The following is a 10,199-nucleotide window of genomic DNA, read 5'->3' as shown; positions in this document are numbered from 1 at the left end:
AGCATAGCCTTTAACAAGGCCATCTCTCTGCTTAATGGCCTTTGATGCAGTTAAACACCTTTCTTTTCTGTTACATAAATAATCAGACTCGGGGTCTTTTGCTCCTTGTAGCCCTTATGCTCTCTGACTTGAATTTCTCGCTTTTGCCAATGGTTCTTAGAAGATCCGTTGCTCTACGTTTGAATTTTCTTCCTTCCGACCCCTTTTTCCTTGTTGCAAATATGGGCCACGAAGTGAGCTTCATGGATTTGCATTTTTTAAGAGGCAGGATCTTTGTGTTCAATCTGTTATAAGATACTGTGAAAGAGGGGTATAGACTAGATAATATCGTGATTCCTGTGTATTTCTAGATGAATGACCACCAGAGGGCAATCGCATTTCAGTAAACGGCTTGGCAATAACAGGCTTCTTTTTTTTTTGGTGGTATCTTTTGTCTCATAGCAATCAACACAGTACTGTGCTCTTTTTTCCTCCCTCTGTTTTGCTTTTGCTTATTCATTATCTCAAGGGCCCACCCTATTTCATGAAAGATCCTGGCAACACAATATGTCTTTTCCACAAACAACCAACAAGGGGTCCGCAGCTTCCTAAAATGATGCAACCACCCCCCCCCCAAAAAAACCCCCCAAACCCCCAAACTTCTCAAGTAACGATGCAAAATAATGAAGTATCTGGCATCAGCCTGTGGTCTACAACACCTCCAGGGAGTGGACTCATGGGTGTCATTCTGAGATAAAGTGATTAAATGGCCCATTTCTGAAGAAGAGGCTAGTTTTTATAGCACATTGCCCCTGTTAGTTCTGACAATGTCATTAAAAACAAGTGAGGCAGAGTCCCTTTTTTCTTGGCATCAAAGAAACGTTTGCCAAGTTGCACTCTGTGAAAATACCCTGGACACCATTTGGCTACAAGGGTGTTCATCAGAGCCGGGTTTGACCTGTGGAAAGTGCCGAGAGAATTGGCAGGGCCGCTGGATGATCAAGGGTCTTGTCCCTGTACACATCTGGAAACTTGGTACAGTATTAAGAAGTAACATTAGTGTTGGTGGTATCCAGCAAAAGAAAGGAGGGCATGTATATGCATATGTGTATCAGGGCTGGGCACAGGCATAGGTGAACCAGGCAGCTGCCCAGGGCCTGGACAGAAAGGGGGCCTCAAAATGGCAATATTATTATTATTATTGTTATTATTATCATCATCATCATCATCTCTGGTGAGGGGGGGCCCAATACTAAAAGTAGCCTGGGGCTGCCAGGAGTCTAGATATGGTGCTGATGTGCACACATGCAAAGTAAGTACATGTAAGATGAATTCACTGTGCACAGAGGACTGCCATCTATCTCCCATATAATGGCATTATTTCCCCCTGGTTCTGCACTTGTGGCTTTGCTGGCAGTGCGCTTGCTTCCAGCACAAACATTTCCCAGATCAGCAGAGCCTTGTATCCTTACTTATTCCTTTCTCTCCCCATTCCCCAAATCGTAATTCCATCCTTCACATAGGTTTCTCCGTTACTTATTTCAGCGACTTGTAAAAAGCCTGCCTTTCTGCCAGTCTGCATATGTAGGTGCAAAAGCCTTGCGTATTTGTACATTTTGACACTGTTCCCATAAGAAATCGGGCCTCTGAAATTGCTGGGGAGTGACTCCAGTAGGCTGGAGGAATTTTCCCTGCTAGTGTTTTCTATCCGCTGAGCAAGCCTGAGGCTGTCCCATGCTGAGTTATTGAGAGTTTTGTTCTGGCTCTAAGCCTGCACTGCCAGTCTCCCCTGTGTGCTTATTTGATCCTTGCCCAGCTGGAGGGACATGAGACACCTACAGTTCAAGCAAAAAACATCTCAGGGGGGTCTTAAGCCAGCCAGCTTTCCTGCACATGGCATTGATCCTAGTTACCGTGACTTAACACTGTCTCAGGACGCGGTCAGGGCTATGTCAGCTCTGTGCTGATCCTATTTGGAAATTCACAGGTTCAGTTGCTCACACAAAGCTCTTGCTGCTTTTAGCCCTTTATGAAAAAAATTGCTAAATCCACTGCAGACAGAAATGCTGAAGATTGCAGAGTGCCTCAGGCCTTGCATGAGCCCTGGTGGTCAATCGATGGAGCACTTGACAGTAGGCTGTAGTGTGTGGATGGGTCACAAAACCCACAAAACACTGGCAGTTCTTCCTTATTTCTGGTAGCTAAACTTATTGAAAGAAGTTAAAACACTTATGAAATATCTTCCTTATGGACGTAATCCCTGGAATGGCCAAGAGGATGTTTGTTACCTGGTTGTTGGGTGAGAAGCAGTGGTCTGAATGATTATGGACAGGAGAAGAGGTTCATGTCGGATCATCTCTTTAGCAATGTGTGATCTGCACTAATAATTGGCCTTGTGATGGCAGCATGGCTTCTAAATGACTTGCTCTTTGAGGACCCAGCTGACAACCTTATCTTAAAGACTAGTTACACTCAGGAATCATTATATATAATATAACAACAGGAGTCGCTATAGAAGAGGGTCCTATTCTGATTCCTAAGCCAATATCCTAATTACTGAACAATGCTTTGCTCTGCGCTGGAGTCTAGGATCCACTGTAATGCAAAAAACAATAAGTGGTGGGTGGTTTATAAATATCTAAGACTGATCGCCTTGGTTTGTATTTTTATCTACAACCTCATATACAAGGGATGGCACCACAGCATTAGTTTCTGCACCACAGCATTAATCACTGCGCCAGTACCAGCAAAGCCAAGGAAAATACTCTGTACTCAAAGATGCGGGGTGACTTGTCAGGTTGTAGCAAAAAACGTATGTGCAAAATGCTCCATGTAAGAAGGTAGAATAATGGTGTATTTGCAGACTGGAGATTTATGTGAGGAGCGGTATGTGGCTATAGGCCGGATCATAATACTAGATGAGGGGGTAGTTAAAACTTAACTGGAGGTTGAGAGACACTCAGAGTGGAGAGATTAAGAAGGAGGGAGATACTGGGAGATACTGTACCTCATGTTAAACCATTGCTCCATTCAAAACACAAACATGATGGTCTCCCCCCAGACTACAGAGTCAGGGTCCTGCTTTTGGGTTTTTGTTTTTTTGCAGAAAGCAGCTCATCTTAGGATCCAGGTAAAAACAAATTCACACGAGCGTCACATTTTGAAGGTTTAATTCACAGCCATGACAACTAGACAACTATTTCAAATAGTGGAAATGGAGACACTGGAGAGCTCACAGAATAAGCCAAAGAGATTTCCCTATCTATTCCTTCAGGTCTCACACCCTTTGGGAAGTGCTTTTAAAAATAAAGCAAACTAGTTCAGCTGTAGTTTTTGCAGATACCTCTTATATAGCTGAGAGGTGATTTTCTGAGTCTGTATTTTTACATGCAATCTTAGATATGTACAGTATCTCCTGTGGTTTGTACCATATATTGCACTTTTTGAATGGTTTGTGATTTGGCAGAGATGGAGGATAAGTGCCAAAGCCCTCCTTTTCCTTGCTCCCCCTCCACACACACACACACACACACACACACACACACACACACACACACACACACACACAAATATATAAATAATAATAAAAAAACCCATACAATTGTATAATTTTGTGTGCGTGTATTAGGGTTGTGCAAAGCTTCAGTAGCTGATTCAATTTGGAGGAGATTTGGCCCGATTTGGCAGATGAATCTCCGAATCTGAACAGAATCAGGAGACCCATTAATCTCTCTGAATTGAACTGGAAAGGTTCGGAGATTCAGCCATAGACCGTACCGACAGGCATTAGGCAGTGTTGATGGGAGCAGCTGGGGGAGCAGCCAGACGAGCCCTGGCTTGAGCCAGTGGGCTGGCTGGGGGGATGATTGGGAGCTGGGGGATCAAACCAGGAGTTGGGGAAATGAGCCTGGAGCTGGGGGAAAGTCCCTGTTCATTCCCTCAGCCCCTGCAGCTTCTCTTGGGGCTGCTGACTCAAGCTGTGTCTCGTTTGCCTGCTCCCCTGGCTGTCTACTCCCTCACTGGGGCAAGACAGGCAGTGCTGGCAGCCCTGGCAGAAGCTGGGGGGAGCGATTGGGAGCTGGGAAATTGAACTGGGAGCTGGGGGGAAATGATCAGGGGCTGAGGGAACAAACAGGGGCTTCCCCCCAGCTCCTGGTTCAGTCCCTCAGCTCCCTGGTCATTCCCCCCAGCTCCCACAGCTTCTCCCAGGGCTGCCGGCTCAAGCTGGGGCTCATTCGACTGCTCCTGCTGGCACTGCCTGCTTAGTCTATGGCTGAATAAGATTTGGTACCAAATATCTTTGGATTTGGCCAAATCGAATTAGGACAGTGATTTGAATCTGTGTGTGTATGTATATATATGTGTGTATGTATATTATTTATTGTATATACTTATGAACATCAGGCTCTGCAAATTCTTTGGTTTGACTGTTTTTTTCAGTGAAAAACTGCTGAGACTGGTTTATGAGATTCTTTATGGGAGGGCTTGTGGTTTGGCTTTCCAGTTTGGAGAGGACATGACTGCATTTTGAGGGCATTTTCTAGTGTGTTTGACATTTGGGCATTGGGGGTCAAGAAGACCCAGAACAGAGTGAGGTTCTGGACTTCCCTCTGCTGCCTCCTGCTGCAAAACCAGCACGTGGAAAATGAGAAAGATCTTTATGGACATCTTTACACATGCTCTGGGGTGCGTGTGGAGGGAGGCACTTTAATTAGAGTGGCTTCTAATTAAAGCGTCTGCGGTGTCTCGTGTATTCAGCGTCCCCATGCTTCAAAATGGTGGCAGGGATGCTTTAACTAAAGCCTGTTTGACGAGCCTGCCCCCGCTGCCATTTTGAAGTGTGGGGATGCTGTGTGCTGGCTCTTTCTGTAGGGGGGGATGCACAGGAGAAATTGTCCACAAGGCAGCATGAAGCCTAACGGGTGTTGCTGATTGCAGAACATGGGGATTCTGGCCTGTGGTCCTGGCCTGAAGACTTTTACAGTCTCAGTTAGCCAAGCAGCATGAAGACAGACACAGGAGTGTCAGAGGAGAAGGAGGGATAAGGGTGGAAATGAGAACAATTTGAGTCATGGTTTAGTACTAGCAGAGGCAGGCTCTGATATATTTAATTCAGGAAAGAGTCAGAGCAAGTTGGAGGGAACAGACAGCACGAGTAGAAGTGATGGATGGGGCACTGATCGTGGTACCAGCTTGATACTTGAGTTCAATACCTTGCTGATTTGGAGATTGCCTCTGAGGCCTTGAGCAATCCAGTTTATGGAAGGCATCATGGCATAATTATCTGCAGTGGCAAGGGCGTGAACATAATGACCCTCAAATCCCTTCCAGTCCTGTTTCTAGATCATTTAGGGACAGACTTTTATAGGTATTTAGGTGTCTAAAGACGCGGCTAGAAACCTCATGGGATTTTCAGAAGCGCTTTGGCACATAACTTCAATTTTCAACTGTGCCATTTCTGATGACATATAGCCCATTTCTAGTAGGTAGCAGATATACAGGCACTCCTTGACTTGCAACGTTTCGCACTTACAATGTTTATAAATAGTTTCAACTTTCTGACATCAGTTTATGCTTTACAAAGCTTGATCTGACATGACATCACACCAGCGAACAAGTTCACTGTGTCCCTCATCATCCTGGAGAACATCTGTCCAAACTTCCTTGGATACTTTCTTTAAGAAAGCAGACAAGACTCCAGAAAAACCTGCAGCCAAGACTCCTGAGAAGACTCCAGCCAAGAACCCTTCAAAACGTCCAACCAAGAGCCCTTCAAAAAGTCCAGCAAAGTCACTTCAAAGAAGTCCTTCCAAATCAATACAATTGCTATTTATATTGATATAAATACATTAATGTAGCTATGCTACTCATCTATAATTGATTGAGTACAAGATTCTGGGGAGTTTTTGGTGAAAATGGGGTACTTGGCCTTGGTTCAGGAACCACTCCCCCATTTATAACATTGTTTCCTGTGGGAAAATCAGTTCTGAGTTGCAATGTTTACCCCATGGTAAACGCAGTTTTCAGGAACCAATTGTGTCTTAAGTCCAAGGACTGCCTGTAGTCTTACAGCAAGTAATCTTTACATGGGAAATAGTAGCCCAAAGTTCCCCAAGGGAGGAAGAAACAGCCAGACATTCTGGCTACCAAGCTCGGGGTATTTTGAAGCTTCACTGCAGTAGATATTACTTTATTGTTTGGTCTTTTGTTTTTTAAAAAACCCCCAAGTCTTCACTTGAAATTTTAAAACTACACTTCAGTTTTTTGTCATGTATATCTGCGGAAGTTCCCAGAGGAATTGGCTCATTGCCCTTTCTGTGCATTAGATGAAATCTGGGTTATTTGCTGAAAAAATAAACAAGACATCTTCTTCCCATTGAAATCTCAAGGATTTAGATGTACTTGTTTCTTCCCAGCATGTCTGTACTTCCATTTGAAAAGCACAGTTTTTTGTTAGTTGCCATTCTTTCAAAGCTTAGAAGACCCATTCCATATAAATTTGGGGCTATTTAGGTGGAAGCTATTAAGGATGCTGGCTGATGTTTCATTTGAAACATTTCAAATGCCTTTGAAGTTCTCCAAAGTAGTATCTGTTGGGTAGTATCTGTTGGGATGAGACCCCATTAAGAAGCTTTGCTTCTGATGTCTGTATACTATACAGACAGGGGGTGTGACAGGGGCTACTGGGTCTTCCAACATGCCTTAGTGGTCTGCTTGCCCCTTCCTGTGGAGGGAGGAGGAGGGAGAGGGAGAGTGAATTGGACTGTCAGCAGATGAAGCTCTCTGGGAGAGTGGAGGCATAGCAGGAGAGCATCTACCAGACCTGGGAGACCTCCCTGCTCCCCTGCCACTGGAGCCAGGAGAAACTTGTGACCCCTGCTGCCAGAGCCAGGAGATCCCCATGACCTCCTACTGGAGGAAAACCTGGAGAATCACAACCAGGAGCAGGGTGGGCAGGGAAGCCATGAGTGGGGTTGGGGGAGCAGGGAATGGATGGGGCCTGGTGGCAGTCCCCCGATAGTCCTCTCCTCCAGCCTCCCCTACTTACTGGCATGGAGTCTGGGTCCAGCTCCCTCCAGTCCCCAATTTCTGCTTGCGTCTCTGCCTCTGGCCTCCTGGTTCCTGTGCGGGTCAGGCGGAGTGGAGCTGCAGCCCTCGGAGACGGGGGCTACAGAATGGCACTGGCAGTCTGCTCTGCTTCTCTCAGAAAGAGGGGAGGCCACCACAGCCATGATGACTTTTAGTGCTTTGGTCTGGGGATGTCAGGCCTGGAACACTATTTAAAAAAAATATATCCAGAACCGTTACACTTGGAAACATGTTATATGTTGCATCTGTCCGCACCCAAGATTTGCAAACACCTGCAAATATCGTGTGTACTTTGACACGGTTCCCTGCCAAAAGCAAACGAATAGACCCCAAGTTACCCAAAGGTTTGTCAGGGAAGAGAGAATCTCATACCCCAGCTTCAAAGGATTTTTTGCTTGTTTTTTTAAATGGCTGGGAGCTGCAGATCACCGAAAAGTGGTGGGACTCAACGCATGGCTGAGTGGTGAATGTCAAGGGATATAGGCTGTGCAGGAAGGACAGGATAGGAAGGAAACATGGGGGCATGGCATTATGTATTAAGGAGGAATACACATCCTTGTTAATTAGCAAAGAGTCAGAGGAAGGGCACGCTGAAGTGCTTTGGGTTAGAGTACAAGGCAGTTGAGGGGAAAGAGACTTAATGGTGGGAGTCTACTACAGACCTCCCAGCCAGGGAGAAGAGCTTGACCTGGAATTCTTAGGTCAGCTCACAGAGGTAGTGAAGGCTAAGGATGTGGTAGTCATGGGGGACCTGAACTTCACGGACATCTGCTGGGAAGAGCAGTCAGCCAGGTCTGACCACTCAGGAAGGTTCTTAGACAGAGTGCAGGACCTCCATCTAACCCAGGAGGTGCACAGCCCCACCAGGTGAGACGCCTTGTTGGACCTAGTGCTGGCCATGGGAGATGACCTGGTGAGGGGGCTGTGGGTGCTTGACCACCTGGGCGACAGCAATCATCACCTGTTGGGATTCACCATCCAGTGCAAGGTGGCAAAGGCCTGCAGTAAGGCAGCAGCCCTAGATTTTAGAAGGGCAAACTTCAATGAGTTAAAGGAGGATAGTTGGGGAAGCACTGAGGTCCCGGAGGGGAGGGGAGCCAGGTGTCCAAGGAGGCAATCCTCCAAGCCCAAAGGAAGGTAATCCCAAAAAGGATCAAAGGGAGCAGGAGAGCACACAAGCCTCCATGGCTCACCAAAAGCATCCGGGAATGTCTCCTTGCTAAAAGGGAGGCGTACACCCAATGGAAAGAAGGGGTCATCACCAGGGCTGACTATACTGCAGTCGCTCGGGGATGTAGGGGGGCAGTCAGGAAGGCCAAGGCAGAGATGGAACTGGGACTAGCTTCCCAGATTATGGACAATAAGAAATCCTTCTTTAAATACATAGGGGGTAAAAAGAAGGTTTCGGGTAATGTGGGGCCCCTGCAGGACACTTCGGGAAATTTGGTCATCACACCAGATGACAAAGCTAACATGTTTAACAATTTCTTTGTCTCCGTCTTCCTAAGTAGGGACCAGAACAGCCACCTCCCTGCTGGGCCCCCCTCGGGCCCCAGCGGAGGCACACCTGGGCCAAGGGTTAGTGAGGAACTAGTTAGGGAGCTTCTGGAGGGACTGGACGTATTCAAGTCAGCCGGTCCGGACGATCTCCACCCTAGAGTACTAAAGGAATTGGCCGAGGTCATTGCAGGACCCCTGGCACGGCTTTACAAGCACTCGTGGTGCTCTGGAGTGGTGTCGGAGGACTGGAAGAGGGCCAACATGGTTCCCATCTTCAAAAAGGGGAAGAAGGAGGACCCGGGAAACTATAGGCCAGTTAGTCTTATCTCGATCCTAGGCAAGCTGAGAAAATTATTCTGGCACACATCCACGAGGGGCCAGCAGGGGACTGCATGCTTAGGGGCAACCAGCACGGGTTCATCAGGGGCAGGTCCTGTCAGACCAACCTAGTGGCCTTTTATGATCAGATCACTAAATCATTAGATGCAGGGGTAGCAGTGGATATAGTCTTCCTGGACTTCCGGAAGGCTTTCGACACCATCTCTCACCCTGTTCTTATTAAGAAACTGGGGGACTGTGGTGTCGACACCCACACAGTCAAATGGGTCGCCAACTGGCTGGAGGGCCGCACCCAGAGGGTGGTAGTGGATGGGTCCTTCTCAAGCTGGAAGGATGTGGGCAGTGGGGTTCTGCAGGACTTGGTCCTTGGGCCCGCACCATTCATCATCTTCATCAGTGACTTAGACAAGGGGGTAAAAGGCACCCTTTTCAAATTTGTTGATGACACTAAGATGTGGGGGGACGTGGGCACACTGGAAGGAAGCAACAGGCTAAAGCCGAACCTAGACAGGTTACAGGGGTGGGTGGATGAGAATAGGATGGGATTCAACACCGACAAGTGCAAAGTGATGCACCTGGGGAGGAACAACCGGCACCATACCTACAGGTTGGGGAACTCCCCTCTTGTCAGTGCAGAGGCGGAAAAGGATCTTGGAGTCATCATTGACTCCAAGATGAACATGGGGAGGCAGTCAGGAAGGCCAACCGCACCTTGTCATGCATCCACAGATGCATCTCGAGCAGGTGCAAAGAGGTGATCCTCCCCCTCTATGTGACACTGGTCAGGCTGCAGTTGGAGTACTGCGTCCAGTTCTGGGTGCCGCACTTCAAGAGGGATGTGGACAGCATGGAGAAGGTCCAGAGGAGAACGACTCACATGATCAGGGGACAGCAGGGCAGGCCCTATGAGGAGAGGCTATGGGACCTGAACCTGTTCAGCCTCCAAAAGAGAAGGCTGATGGGGGATCTAGTGGCCTGTTATAAACTAGTCAGGGGGGATCAGCAGGCATTGGGGAAGTCCCTGTTGCCCTGAGCACTACCAGGAGTGACCAGGAATAACGGTCACAAGCTGGCAGAGGGTAGGTTTAGGTTGGATATCAGGAGGCACTACTTCACGGTCAGGGCGGCTAGGGTCTGGAACCAGCTTCCAAGAGAAGTGGTGCAGGCTCCTACCCTGGGGGTCTTTAAGAGCAGTCTAGATGAACACCTTGCTGGGGTCGTTTGACCCCAGTAATCTTTCCTGCCATGGCAGGGGGTCGGACTAGATGATCTACTCAAGGCCCTTCCGACCC

This window comes from Crocodylus siamensis, chromosome 3 (assembly GCF_052110815.1).
Source record: "Crocodylus siamensis isolate JL-2025a chromosome 3, ASM5211081v1, whole genome shotgun sequence".
Taxonomy (NCBI): domain Eukaryota; kingdom Metazoa; phylum Chordata; order Crocodylia; family Crocodylidae; genus Crocodylus; species Crocodylus siamensis.
The sequence above is the reverse complement of the archived record's forward strand: the minus strand, read 5'-3'. Positions refer to the sequence as shown.